The 12,178-nt window shown below is 46.4% G+C and overlaps 1 protein-coding gene across 1 annotated transcript in view; it reads left to right on the top strand.

Annotated features, from left to right (window-relative positions):
• Nucleotides 1-8,965: 8,965 nt before the first annotated feature.
• TMEM139 (transmembrane protein 139) overlaps nt 8,966-12,178 on the top strand; it is a 29,902-nt gene continuing 26,689 nt past the window's right edge. Inside the window, exon 1 of the mRNA XM_025200708.1 lies at nt 8,966-9,031. The gene's annotated coding sequence lies outside the window, so the exon portion shown is untranslated. The remainder of the gene's footprint in view (nt 9,032-12,178) is intronic.

The raw sequence follows: 12,178 nt of genomic DNA, 5'->3' as shown, positions 1-12,178 counted from the left end.
AGGAATGCAGGCACCTGCGAGGACAGTGGCATTCCCTATTGCTACTCTTGCTGTGGTGTTTAGTGGACCTGCTACTCAGACCCTGCTTGGTATCTGGCTATACCTCTGGGTATAGCCAGGGCAGCTGAAATACGGTGAAGTGTGTGCACAATATGTCTGGCCAGCCTTCCTGTGCTCCCACTGACCATCTGGCAGCAGCTGCTGGCTAAAGAAGGATGGGGGGGATGGATGGGAGGAAATCAATCTCCATGATAGCCTGAGATGGCATAAGGCTGGTGCTGTTGCCTCTGGTTGGGCGTGGAAGAGTAGATAGCTACAGGTGCCTGCTGTCTCCCTGTTGTGGCATGGACATACTCCTCCTGAGCAGTAGCCACCAAGTCCAGAAAAGACTTGCATGACTCTACAACAGACTTGAGGGATGCATGGGACTGGAGCGCTGATTTCTGGATCCCATCTGAGTCCCTCAAGACTCCTTGTACCAGTTCCAGGAACTGGCAGTCCTGAGTTGCAACTCTGCTGAAGAGTTTTTACCAGCTTCTCCAACTAGTCCTGCTGGCAGCTGTAGGCAGCTCTCAGTAGTGTTGGTTTGGCATGTGGAGGACTCCACAAGATCCTTTAGCATGTGATCTTGGTGGTCCCACTGAAGTCTTCAGCTACAGGACATCCTCTTAGTGGGAGTGTCCCTTTGTGTACTTGGAGAAATGTCAGCACTGGAGCCTCCAGAGTTCTCATGGGCTGAACTGAACTCTGAGGAGTAAGCATAGGAAAAGCAACCTTGAGTGTGTTTCTAGAGTTAGATGATAACGCATGTCGGTTATGGATTCCCACACATACTCTGCTGGTATGCAGACAACAGTGCATTGACAGTGAGGCAGATCTTGAAACTATTAAAAATGTCTGGATATTAGAGGGAAAGCCTGCAAGTTCTTGTGCCAGCACCTGCCTTAGAGTCATGAAAGGGAATAGGTAATTGTAATGGCTCCCTGGGAAAGGTGGTGTTTCCACAGAATGTACATGAGGCTTTGAAAACCTTTCTACTCCTGTGTTACAGCTTCACAGCTCTGCCAGACTGATTAGCAGTGAAAGCAATGACTGATCACATCCTGAACTAGGATTGCCCTGCCCTTCTCCCTGCAAACTCTCCACTGAAGAATGATGCCCTGTCCTGTACCCTGCCAAAATGCTCCAAGTTTGCTGTCATCATACTTCTGAGTTGTAAGGGGGACCTGTAATCCCAAAGGATGACAGCTTTCACTGCCACCTGGTATTGCTGGGGTGATGGAAGCAATTACTGTGCCAGAACCTGAACAATGACAGTGTTCCCTGGTGCTGGACCCATCTGCACCTGCTCCCTACAGAGGAACACACAGGTCTGCCCCTGGCCATAACAGCAGTGCCTTCAAGGGGGCATGGATAGTATTCTACATCTCCCTCTGACTTGGGGCTTCACCCCCTGAGCAACCTCTCTGCTTATGGTCAGTTCTGCCTAAATGAAAGCCTTTAATTTTTGTATCTTTATTGGTGCCTTGAAAAGCTGTCACAGGGATTGGACCAGAGCCACGCAGGCAGGAGCTTTGCTGAGCCTGTCCCTAGGTACTGGTGCATGGAATTCAAACAGCAGTAACTGATATTCATGGGTCAGGGTGGAGATGGCCCCCTGGAACTCACTGAAGTACCCCACTGTGCTTGGGACATCTGGAGTAGGAGGGAAGACAGGCAGGAGAGGGGTGGGGAACTGCGAGCTGCCATTGCTAGGCAGGGTAGTCTGGGGATGAGGTGGGGTTTCCACTGCTTTACTTTATGAATAGGAGTAACCCTAGTTAAGAGCTAATAGGCTCAGCCATTGAGTGCCTTAACTGACTTATCTAACCTTAACCAGGCCATTGGCCCATCCAGAATTGCTGAGTACAATGGCTATTTTGACATGTACTGTGGGGATGGGGGGACACTTTAATTAAGAGAGACTCAGAGACATGGGCGACTGGTGCCACCTTAATCGGGGGGGGGGGGGGCACATGCCCCCCCAGCAACCACTCAGCAACCAGGGAGGGGGGGTCCCCCCATGGCCAATCTCACTGACTGGGGGAAGTCCTTGTGGCAAAACTCACCTTCCAGTGAGGGGCTGCACTGCTCCCAGTAGCAGCACTCCTGGAAGTGGCCTACATCCGGCGTACATCCTGTAGCCTACATCCGGTGCTCTCACTCCCTGGCCGGGTCTTGCAGGGGGGCACCAGCGCTCCTGCCTGCCCCCCTCCCCCCCCCATCACCTAAATGGGGAGCGGGGCTGGTCAGGGGATGCACCAGCACTCTCAGGTGTTGCACATGCACCCCCATGCACACCCTACACATTGTCACTGCTCAGATTGCTGCTCCAATTAAAGCGCCTGCAGCATTTCATGTATCAATGTTGCTGCACTTCAAAATGGCAGCAGGGGCATTTTAATGTGCCTTGCCAACATTTTGAAGTGCGGGAACACTGAATATACAAGATGGGGAGGCTGCTACAACATGCTAATTAGCATGCTCCAGCAGGCTTAGTTAATCAAGTCGGCTCCATTGCGCTGTAATTACAGCCCATTGGAACAGCCTCCCTGCATGTCTACAGGCACCCAATGTCCCATCTTTTTCCTTCTGGTGAATCCCTGGGGGGAGAGGGAGCGGGGTATGAAAAGGACAATCTATACTGATTATCTTGAAGTCCAGAACACCCCTTGCCCAAGCTTGCTGTGCTGGGTGTGTCACTACATTACTCCTCCCAGAAGCAGTTCAGTTTGAATCATAGACCTCACAATCTGCTTCTCTCACATGCTAATTATTGTAGGCACAGACAGATGTGACAGTTTTTGCCCAATTTGGCCATGGAAAGTGACCTATAGCCATGACCAAACACAAGTGCATGGCTGCAGATCACTTCAAAGGAAGGTTCAGATGAAGACATTTCAAAACAGTGCTTTCTGTAACTTGCATCTGCGCTGTTTCCCAGCCTGTTGCTGTTTTTAGAATGGGTCGGGGGAAAGGGAGCGCAGGGAGTTCGGTCGAGGTGGGGAGGGTTCAGCTTCTGCTGGAGGGTGGGGAAGGTGTATTGGAGACCCCTCAAGGACAGGGTATCGGGAGGGCTCCAATTCACCCACCCCACCCTCCAGTGCTGGCTGGGGAACCCCGAGAATGAGCTCCCTCTTCTCCCTTTCCCCACCTCCTATTCTGAAAACAGCGCCAGTTGGCAGAGAGCTAGTAGGGAGGAGGGACCATTGTTAGGGGAAACTTGCTGCAGGATGCAGCCAGCAGCTAGATTCCCCTCTCCCCTGGAACCAACAGTGAACTTCTGTTTGGTCCAGGCGGGGATCATTGTAACTCAGAACACTTCCTGCAAAGTGTTTTCAGTTACAGTGAGGAGCACTTCAGTCTGTGCCCACAATGATTAGCATGTGAGAGAAGCAGATCGTGAGGGACAGTTTCGACGGAGTTGAGATGCATCGACCAGTGAGCACCAGGGCTCCTGGTTTTCTCTGTTTAAAAAATCGCAAATTCTCCGATAAAAACAAAAATTCTCTGATTAAAAAATCCCCAAATCCATGTTTTCCTGCTATTAAAATGAAATACTGCTGTAGGTATATGTATCAGTTGAACACAATGTTTTATTGATATACTTACAATTTTAAAGCAATTTGGAAGCCTTCCAGTGCCTCAATCGTTATAATAAAATTAATTCTAAATACCTGTATATTTTGGTGTTTGTTTGTTTTTTATCATAGAAAATCTGAGCTCCCCCTGCTGGGTTTTCTGTGTCCACCTGTTCGATGAGGGTTTCATCTGAGCTGTCCCAGTCTTGTGCAACCTGGGACTGATTGGGAATAAATCCACTGAGCAGGCATCATTATATTCACAGATTCACAGAATTTTAGGGTTGGAAGGGACCTCATGAGATCATTGGGTCCAGCCCTCCTGATCTGGGCAGGAAAGATTGCTGGGGTTTTTAGTCCAACCCAGCCCGCCCAACATCTATTCCTCCATGGTCATTTCAGTAGCAGGTAGCAGGAAGGAAACTCTGTTGTTGTTTTCATTGTCATTGATGCACAGCATCAGGCCCATGCCTATGCAGTATGGTCCACATCAAGGGTCCTTGACATCTGCTTGCAGAGGGAACCACCATCCTTGTAGCACCCAAGACCTTGTTCATTTCCCCGCTCCAAACCATACTGCAGCTTCATGCTTTTGATTTTAGTGCAGATCTGCTGCTAGTCCTTCTGGTGTCCCAGTCAACATAGGGGTCAGAATGCATTCATGGGTTGTTTGGTTTTTGTCATCTGCCCTTCATGCCATTGGCAGTGGTAGTGATGATTCTGTCTTTGTCCCAGATCATGCTGAAGTCCAACACCTTGCTATGAGTCTAGTTCTCAGCCTTCCTGCAGGGGGTCCAAGGAGCACATTCTTTGGTTCACTTTGTTTCACTAAGTTAGGTGCTTACTATTTGTACCAGCACTAACCCCAGTGCTCTTTCCTGCCCAGGGCAGGGGGTTGGACTTGATGATCTCCTGAGGTCCCTTCTGACCCAAACACCTATGAATCTATGAACCTGAGCACTTAAGCAAAGGTGGTAGGCCTCAGCAAATGTTGTGGGTTTCAATAAGTGCTTGGGGTGATGTCATGTGGGCTAGGGTCACACTCTCAAGGTGGGTGGAGTGCCACCTTGGGGTTGGTACCACCCCCCCTCCCCACCTGGGCAGTATTGTGTAGGTGGGTGGATAGACTGTTCCTTCAAGTAAAAGTAGCAGGGCTAAGAGCAGTGCATCCTAGGATGCTGGAGGACAGCAAATTGCTCATGTTACCTCCTTAGAGTAGGTCGATAGTAGCTGAATACATGTTACACAATACTATCCAGAAATACTTCTTTCTCAAAAAATCAGAAGTTTGATATGGTTATGAGCACATGTAGCATATGTTCTACTGTTTGAATGTGCAGATGCCTGCATCTTGTGTATTTAACACATTCTAAGTGTCCCATACAACATGGCTCTAAAATGAAACCGCTATGAGAAGGAGTACCCTGCAGTTACTGAATGGTAAATGGCTAAGTGGATAGGGAACATTCATTAATTCATTGCCTGCAATGAATGGGGCTGTAGAATGAGCTTTCATAGACATTAGGGCTGGAAGGGACTCTGCGAGATCATCAGGTTCAGCCCCCTGCTCAAGGGGCAGGAATTCAGCTGGGGTCAGATCACTCCAGCAAGGTAAACATCCAAGCATTTCTTAAAGGTATCCAGAGTAGGTGCTTGCACCACTTCTGGGGGGAGTCTATTCCAGACTCTAGAGTCTCTGGTGGTAAAGAAGTTTTTCCTTATGTCCAGTCTGAAATTATCTTCCAGCAGTTTGTGACTGTAACAGGGGGCCTTCTCGAGGCCAATCCACCATTGGCCTGCCCACCTGTTCCTGGGCTAACCACCCGCCTCACTTTCCTGCCATACCTTGTTGTTTCATAACTGGTTCTAATTAGGCAGGAGGCTGCTCATTCTTGCCCCGATGCCAAAGGCTGCTATCCGGAGCACTGATCCTCCCCTACACCGCAGCCCAAGCCTCACAGATGGCATCCACCAGTGGTCTGCACTGGGTCTTTCATAACACCTACACACAAACAGACAAACAAACACTTAAGGGGCTCCAAGCCACTCACTGGGGCTTCACACTGGGGTCTTCCAACCCTTGGGGCTCAGGTGGCCACAGCCCTGCCTGGCCCCAGGGTCTTACACCTCCCACACTGCTCCCTCACTGGGGTCTGCCTCCCTGTCCAGCTCAGGTGGCCATAGCCCTGCCTGGCCCTCTGCCCATGGGGTATCACATCCTGTGAGGCTCAGGTGGCCATTGCTGTGCCTGGCCCCCTCTCGGGGTCCTTCCTGCCACAGGACTCACGAAGAGCCTGGGCGCTGCTCCAGGTCCCTCTGCCAACCTGGGCCCTGCCTCAGGACTCCCATGAGCCTGGACTCCCCCTGAACCGGTTGAACCCACTAGGGATGTGGGTTCAACCCACCTTTCACTGGTGTGGTAACTGGCCTGGTATTTCTTGGGGGGCTCCCACACCACTGGGAGCCCCACCAGACCACCCACTCCTGGCAGGGTGCAGTTTTAGGTCATGCCTAGGACCAAAAGCCTCCTGCTTCTACCTGCAGATGTTTCATTTGGCAGTTCAGCCAGGCAATGTTTCTGTCTGGCCTGCCAGCAGTGAACTGCTCTGTTTATATAGGCAGCCATGGTTCTAAAATGGCTGGGGGCAACAAACACCCTCTGGGGGCGCCCTTGAAGTGGCAGGCACCAACAGTGCCCTGCCACAGTGGCCATTAGACCTTGTTTTCCCTTGGGGTGCCCTGGTGAACAGACATTGTCCCAGGTCCTGATGCATACCCTTTCTATACTTAGAGGCTGCCACCAAGTCACCCCTGAGCCTTCGCTTCTCCAGGCTGAAGAGTCTCATGCCTCAGCCTCTCCTCATAAGGCCTGTTCTCTTTACCTATAATCATGCATGTGGCTCTCCTTTGGACTCTCACAAGCTTCTCCACATCCTTTCTAAAGTGGGGAGCCCAGAATTTGATGCAATACTCCAGCTGCTGCCTTACACAGGCCGAGTAAAAATAGGGAACATCCAATGATTGCTAGGCTGCAGTAAACTCTGAATGAGAGATGGTTCATCTGAAAGTTTTTAGAATGCAAGTGACTATGGCTAGAACAGAGGACATCCAACAATTTCTAAGCTTCTCTGAACTGTCTGACTGAAATAGAGAACCTGCGATGGCACCAAGATCTGTAAAACTGGTATGGCAGGAATCCAAAAATTCTCTAACTGCAATTAAAAGAATGTGTATGGCTGGGAATAGGGCTGGAGAAGAGGGATGGTTTCTTCTCTCTTAATGAGGTCTTTCCTGTGACCCGATGATCTCATGAGGCCCCTTCCAGCCCTAAACTTCTGTGAAGTTGTTAACCTGTGAATGAAGTTCAAAAATATGTGGAGGGGATGGATGAACTGCAACCAATAATGGTTCCTTTACAAGAAGAATGTAATAGTAAATAATTATACTGTGTTACCGCACAAGCTCTAAATGGCTTGGTGCCAAGACTAAGAAGAAAATCCTAGAAGAAACAGTAGCTGAGTCAGAGTTTATTATTGTAAGGAACAATCTCAATTATACATTTCTATGGGTGCGTTTACACATGATGCTAAGTTGCCGTAGTAATGCTTTATGGTGACATAATGTCCGAAGGCATCTACACGTGACCGGCAGCTATGTCACCATAGCAACACATTTCCTCTTTATAGAGCACTGCTATGGTGACATAGCAGCTAAAAATAACCGTGCGCGGTCAGCATGGCGCAGTACAGGCTGTTACTGTGCTGTCATTTAGGACTTCCAAAAGGAAGTCCTAAATGACAGCACAATAACAATAGCACCATACAGCCATGTGTAGATGTGCCCTATGTCACCTTCCATCCTGAATAATTCTACGAACCATAGATATGTCAAAACAAAACAGTTTTTAAAATGTTACCCTTTTGCACTTAAATGTTCAGCCGTTATTTGGGATTTATGGGTTCTTCCAGTCAGGAAAACACATTGGTGATGTGGTTGGGTATTTTTGTTGCAACTCTGTTTATTTACCTAAGAATACATGCTGGCTTCTTGAACTCAGGAGGAATCCAACAGCCAATGACAGATCCCTGTTCATGGGACCACCCTTTTTGGTCAGCACCCTGACCCATTAAACCATTTTCTACTTTTTTCCCATGACTATGTCCCAATACTGGTACAGAATTTTTTCCAATCTGCTTTTGTGTATTGTATCTGCTTCTCCATCTGAGCTGCCTTTCATCCACCCCCATGCAGACCTCTTTACTGTATGTTTATTAGAGCTATATGCTGCCCTCCCTCAAAAAGGCTTAGGATGGCTTTAAAAAAGAAAAAAACTTTATAAAAACAGAATGAAATACTCTTGCAATAAGATAGTATATCACAAAACAACGTCCCAAACAATATCTCCAAATGAAAAAACTTCCACTTCCTCCCACTCCCAGTCCGGCTCTCCCCTGGGAGAGCATCTTCCACCTGCCCACCCCAGCTTTACTTCCCAACCATATTCACTTCCTCTATAAAATAAAGGAATGTCCTTCCCACACTCCCTCCCATCCTTCCACATACTACTACTTCCATGTCTCTTGCCAAGGAGACCATCCTTCTGTTGGGGGACCGGAGGGGGGAGGAATGACTGTCCCCAAAACCTATTTATCCTGCTCTTCTCCCCCCAAAGCACATATGATTCAATTTGAAATAATTACTATATAAGAAAATTGCCAATTGCCCATCAAGAATGATGGGGGTGGGGGCAGGGGAAAGAGGTGACGACCAGCACCGGTGGCTTCAGTCACCCACTACAGCATCCCCTGACCCCACTCCCCACCATGAAAGCCCTCAGCTCCTGCCTTGGCACACCATCAAAGGACAATGTCAAAGGGTGCCCTTCAGCAGCACCTGCCCCAGGGTGCTTTGTAGGGGCTGCAGGCTGGCTGGACCCTTCCCCCCTCCTCCTCAGGTGGCCACAGTAGTGATGGTGCTGGGCCTCCCTCTCTTCTGGGTTGCCATCCAGAGTGGGGAGGGAAGCCTTTACTGAGATGGGGACTGTTGCATTCCATGGGGAACCTAGGGGGCTGGCAGAAGAAGCAGTCTTCAGCCCAGGATTTACTAAGCAATATCTAGCTGAAACCCTTCTGTCTAAAACTTCCAAATTCCTGAGCAGTCTTGTATTTACTTCTGTTTGGGATGGAAGTTTATATAATGGGTTCATACTGCTATCTTAAATGGCAGGCAGTAGTTAAACAAGTTAAACAAGTATGGTAGTCCTAACAAGTTTCAACTCAATAACAAGCACATTCACTGTGCAATTTTACAGGACTCCAAATCAGAAAATGCTTGTGTTAACAAGTTCAGCTCTTCTTTGAAACATGATGGTGAAAGTGGGCGTCCTGGGATTTGGTATACTGAGTTTTATGGTACGTATATATGGCTAAATGTGCACATTTCTAAAGGAAGACAAGACATCTTTCTAACTGCCATACTTGAATGCTGCTGCCACTAAGAGAGGTCAAAGCTATGTTCTTTCCATACCGTGCATCTCCTTTAGTAAGAAAGGCAAGCCTTTCTTCACTGAGAGCTTTGCAATCCTGGTTGCACAGGTATAACACAGTGGAACATAAGAAATACTTTTGTTCATACGTCAGAAGGGATGGACTCCAACTTCTCCTCTCTGAGCTCACCTTGCTCTTTATGTTGACAGGAGTAAAAATTTGTGGAAACTTACTGCTGTCTCTAAAACCAGAAGCACTGCCTCTTAATGGCAAAGGCTTGGTGAAACAAAAGGGTTCCTTTCACAAACTCACATTTCAAGTAGAACTCCTTTTTTAATTATTTATTTTGAAATGAGCTTTCCCCGAGCATGTCTCCTACCCTATCCTCATCAGTTATCCTGTCCCACCTTTCCATACTTGAACAGCTACTTTTTTTTCCCCTCCCACCTGCCTCAGGCTGTGAGCACTTTAGGGTAGAGAGCATGCTTCTCTCTGCATCATGTGAACTGCAGAATTCTTGATGATGTTCATTTCCATCAAAGCCACAATGCTGTGCAACTTCAAAGTACTGTTCAGTCATTAACTTATTAATTAATCAAGTGCCTCCCCACCCAGGTGGTAAAACAGACTGGAGACAAGGCAGAATAGTGTGCAGCCCAATTACTGATGCAGAATCCTGGCTAGAAAGTTTACATTTATATAAGAAAGTAAGAACTGTCATTTACAGGGTCTGACCACAGGTCCATTTTGCCCAGTATCCTGTGTGTCATAGTGACAGAGAGTGGATGCTGAAAAGAAGAGTGAGCTGAGTATGACCAGAGATTTTTCCACTGTTCCTCTCCCACTTGCAGCCTCCAGTCTTTAGGGTTTGGGAAGTTCTGATTCAGAGGCTGTATCCCTAAATCCCATAGTCAATAGCTATTGATGCTTTCCTTCAAGAATTTGTCTAATCTTTTATGAATCTGACTAAACTGACAGCTTCCACATCTGATGGCAATGAGTTCCTACACTGTGGCTGCATCTATATGAGACGCTGACTGCATAGAAGCTTATTATTACTGCACAGTAGCGCTGCGTGGCACAAAACATGACGTGATGCTACTGCACAGTAGTAACAAGCTACTGAGTAGTCAGCATCACCTAAAAGCTGTTCCGCGACACTACTGCACAGTAACTGGAGTTACTGTACTAGTACTTATGTATGCAAGTACTAAATGACAGCACAGTAACAACTGTGCAGTCAGCGTCTCATGTACTCTCTGAAACAGAACTTCCTTCTGTTTGTTCTTAAATTACTACCTATTAGTTTCATTTTATGGCTCCTAGTTCTTGCAAGTTGCTTGCAGCACCAACAAGAGTTGCAAATCCTCTTTATTCAGGAGAAGACATGTGAAAAGCATGTTACGCAGGAGCAGAGCTCATCTGGGCTGTTTTATTCTCATTTTTTTCTTACTTTTTTCTCACTTGTCATTGCTAAATATGGATTTTCAGTTCCTAGTTAATGTAACAGCCATTTGCCATAGTGCCTGGGGGCAGGGGCAGTGTATGATCCCACAAGCTAAATGGATCAAGGCCCAATTCCAGTGCAGGGTAAGATATTCTACATTCCTCAGTTCCCCTATTCCTGGATTCATTATCCCTTTTCACCCTCTAGTAAGCAGTGAGCAATTGTTTATTGTTACTCTAAGTTATTCAATAGCTGTTGCATTCTAGCCAGAGGTGGTGACAATTAGTAGTAAGTCAATACCCCTACATTCTTAGTTTGCAAAACAGTTTGGGATTCCTGTAAAAATACATGAGGATATTTTTAGATATCTCTGACAAAGATAAAACAGAAGTCTAAGGTAATAAATTAAATAACTACTTTTTAGCAGAATTGCTTTTAATTCTCTCTAGGTCCAAGTAAGCTTGATTAAAGCCTGAGTTGCATTCTTCCATACAAAGAAAAAGGAAAAATAAATCACTCATTATATAACTCATATTCTCACATGGTCTTTTGGACTAGCACTAAGACAGTATTGTGACAGGTAACATAGGAATACCACAGAAGATTTAAACATAATAAAAAGTAAAATGGAGGGTTTGTATGGACTACAGTAATGAATGATCAAAATCTTGTATTCCTTGCAAAGAGAACTGTTTTTTCAATGATTCCTTTTTGTCTTTGGAATCTGGCACTAATGCATTAGGAAAGTGACCAATAACATTTTACAGAAAGTGAGATTCTTTCTATAAACTGTCTGGACAATCCTATAGGACATAATAATTCTGTTTCTGCTATAAAATGCTAGGGATGGCTCATAAATCTTGTAGAAAGAATGTCATTCTTGGAGCTGCAACTCCTGGAGTTAAGGGATTTTCAGAGGATCTTTTAGAAATAGATAGTTTCTATCTTTCAGCCTAATTTCCTAGAGAGAAGCTTGAAAATGTAATCTGTATAAATTGCAGACTCAGAACAAAAGAAATAGTCCAACATTTATTATCATGGCAAAATCTTCTGTATTTTTGAGCCATTTTCATGACTTTGAGCCTGGTACATGACTTCTGTATATACTTGGTAGAGAATATTCTTGGAAATCTTTTGTCTTGGAGAATTATTTTTTTAAAGGACTTGCAGTCCTGCTGAGGCTCCTCACCACAAACTTGACTTTATCTTCAGGATGAAGTTATTCCAACTAGTTCCAACTCTACTATCTCTCAGGGGCAGTCTCTGGAGAGTGAAGCTTTCTGTGTATCATTAAAGCAGATGAAGCACCAACAGCAGTAATACCAGCTCCCCCTGCAACATTAGCTCTATTACCTATTTGCTTCAACCTTGATCCAGAGAGGTTACTTCTGTAGGTGGGTCAGTTATTCAGTTTCTAAAGCCTGACCTTGGCCCTGCCTGCCAACCAAGACCAGCTGGGGTGTACAGTAGGTTTCTACAGGAAAAAAAGTGAACTGGAGGAAAGGGAGAAAAAATGTACTAAGAAAAATGTGAATCTTCAGTATCTGATAGCCCAAGCATAACTGAAATGCTGGAATTCTGATACAGCAGGAAAAGCAAAGTTGACTTCCCTCAGGGGGACTCAG

This window comes from Alligator sinensis, unplaced genomic scaffold, assembly GCF_000455745.1.
Source record: "Alligator sinensis unplaced genomic scaffold, ASM45574v1 scaffold161_1, whole genome shotgun sequence".
Classification (NCBI taxonomy): domain Eukaryota; kingdom Metazoa; phylum Chordata; order Crocodylia; family Alligatoridae; genus Alligator; species Alligator sinensis.
The sequence above is the reverse complement of the archived record's forward strand: the minus strand, read 5'-3'. Positions and strand labels throughout refer to the sequence as shown.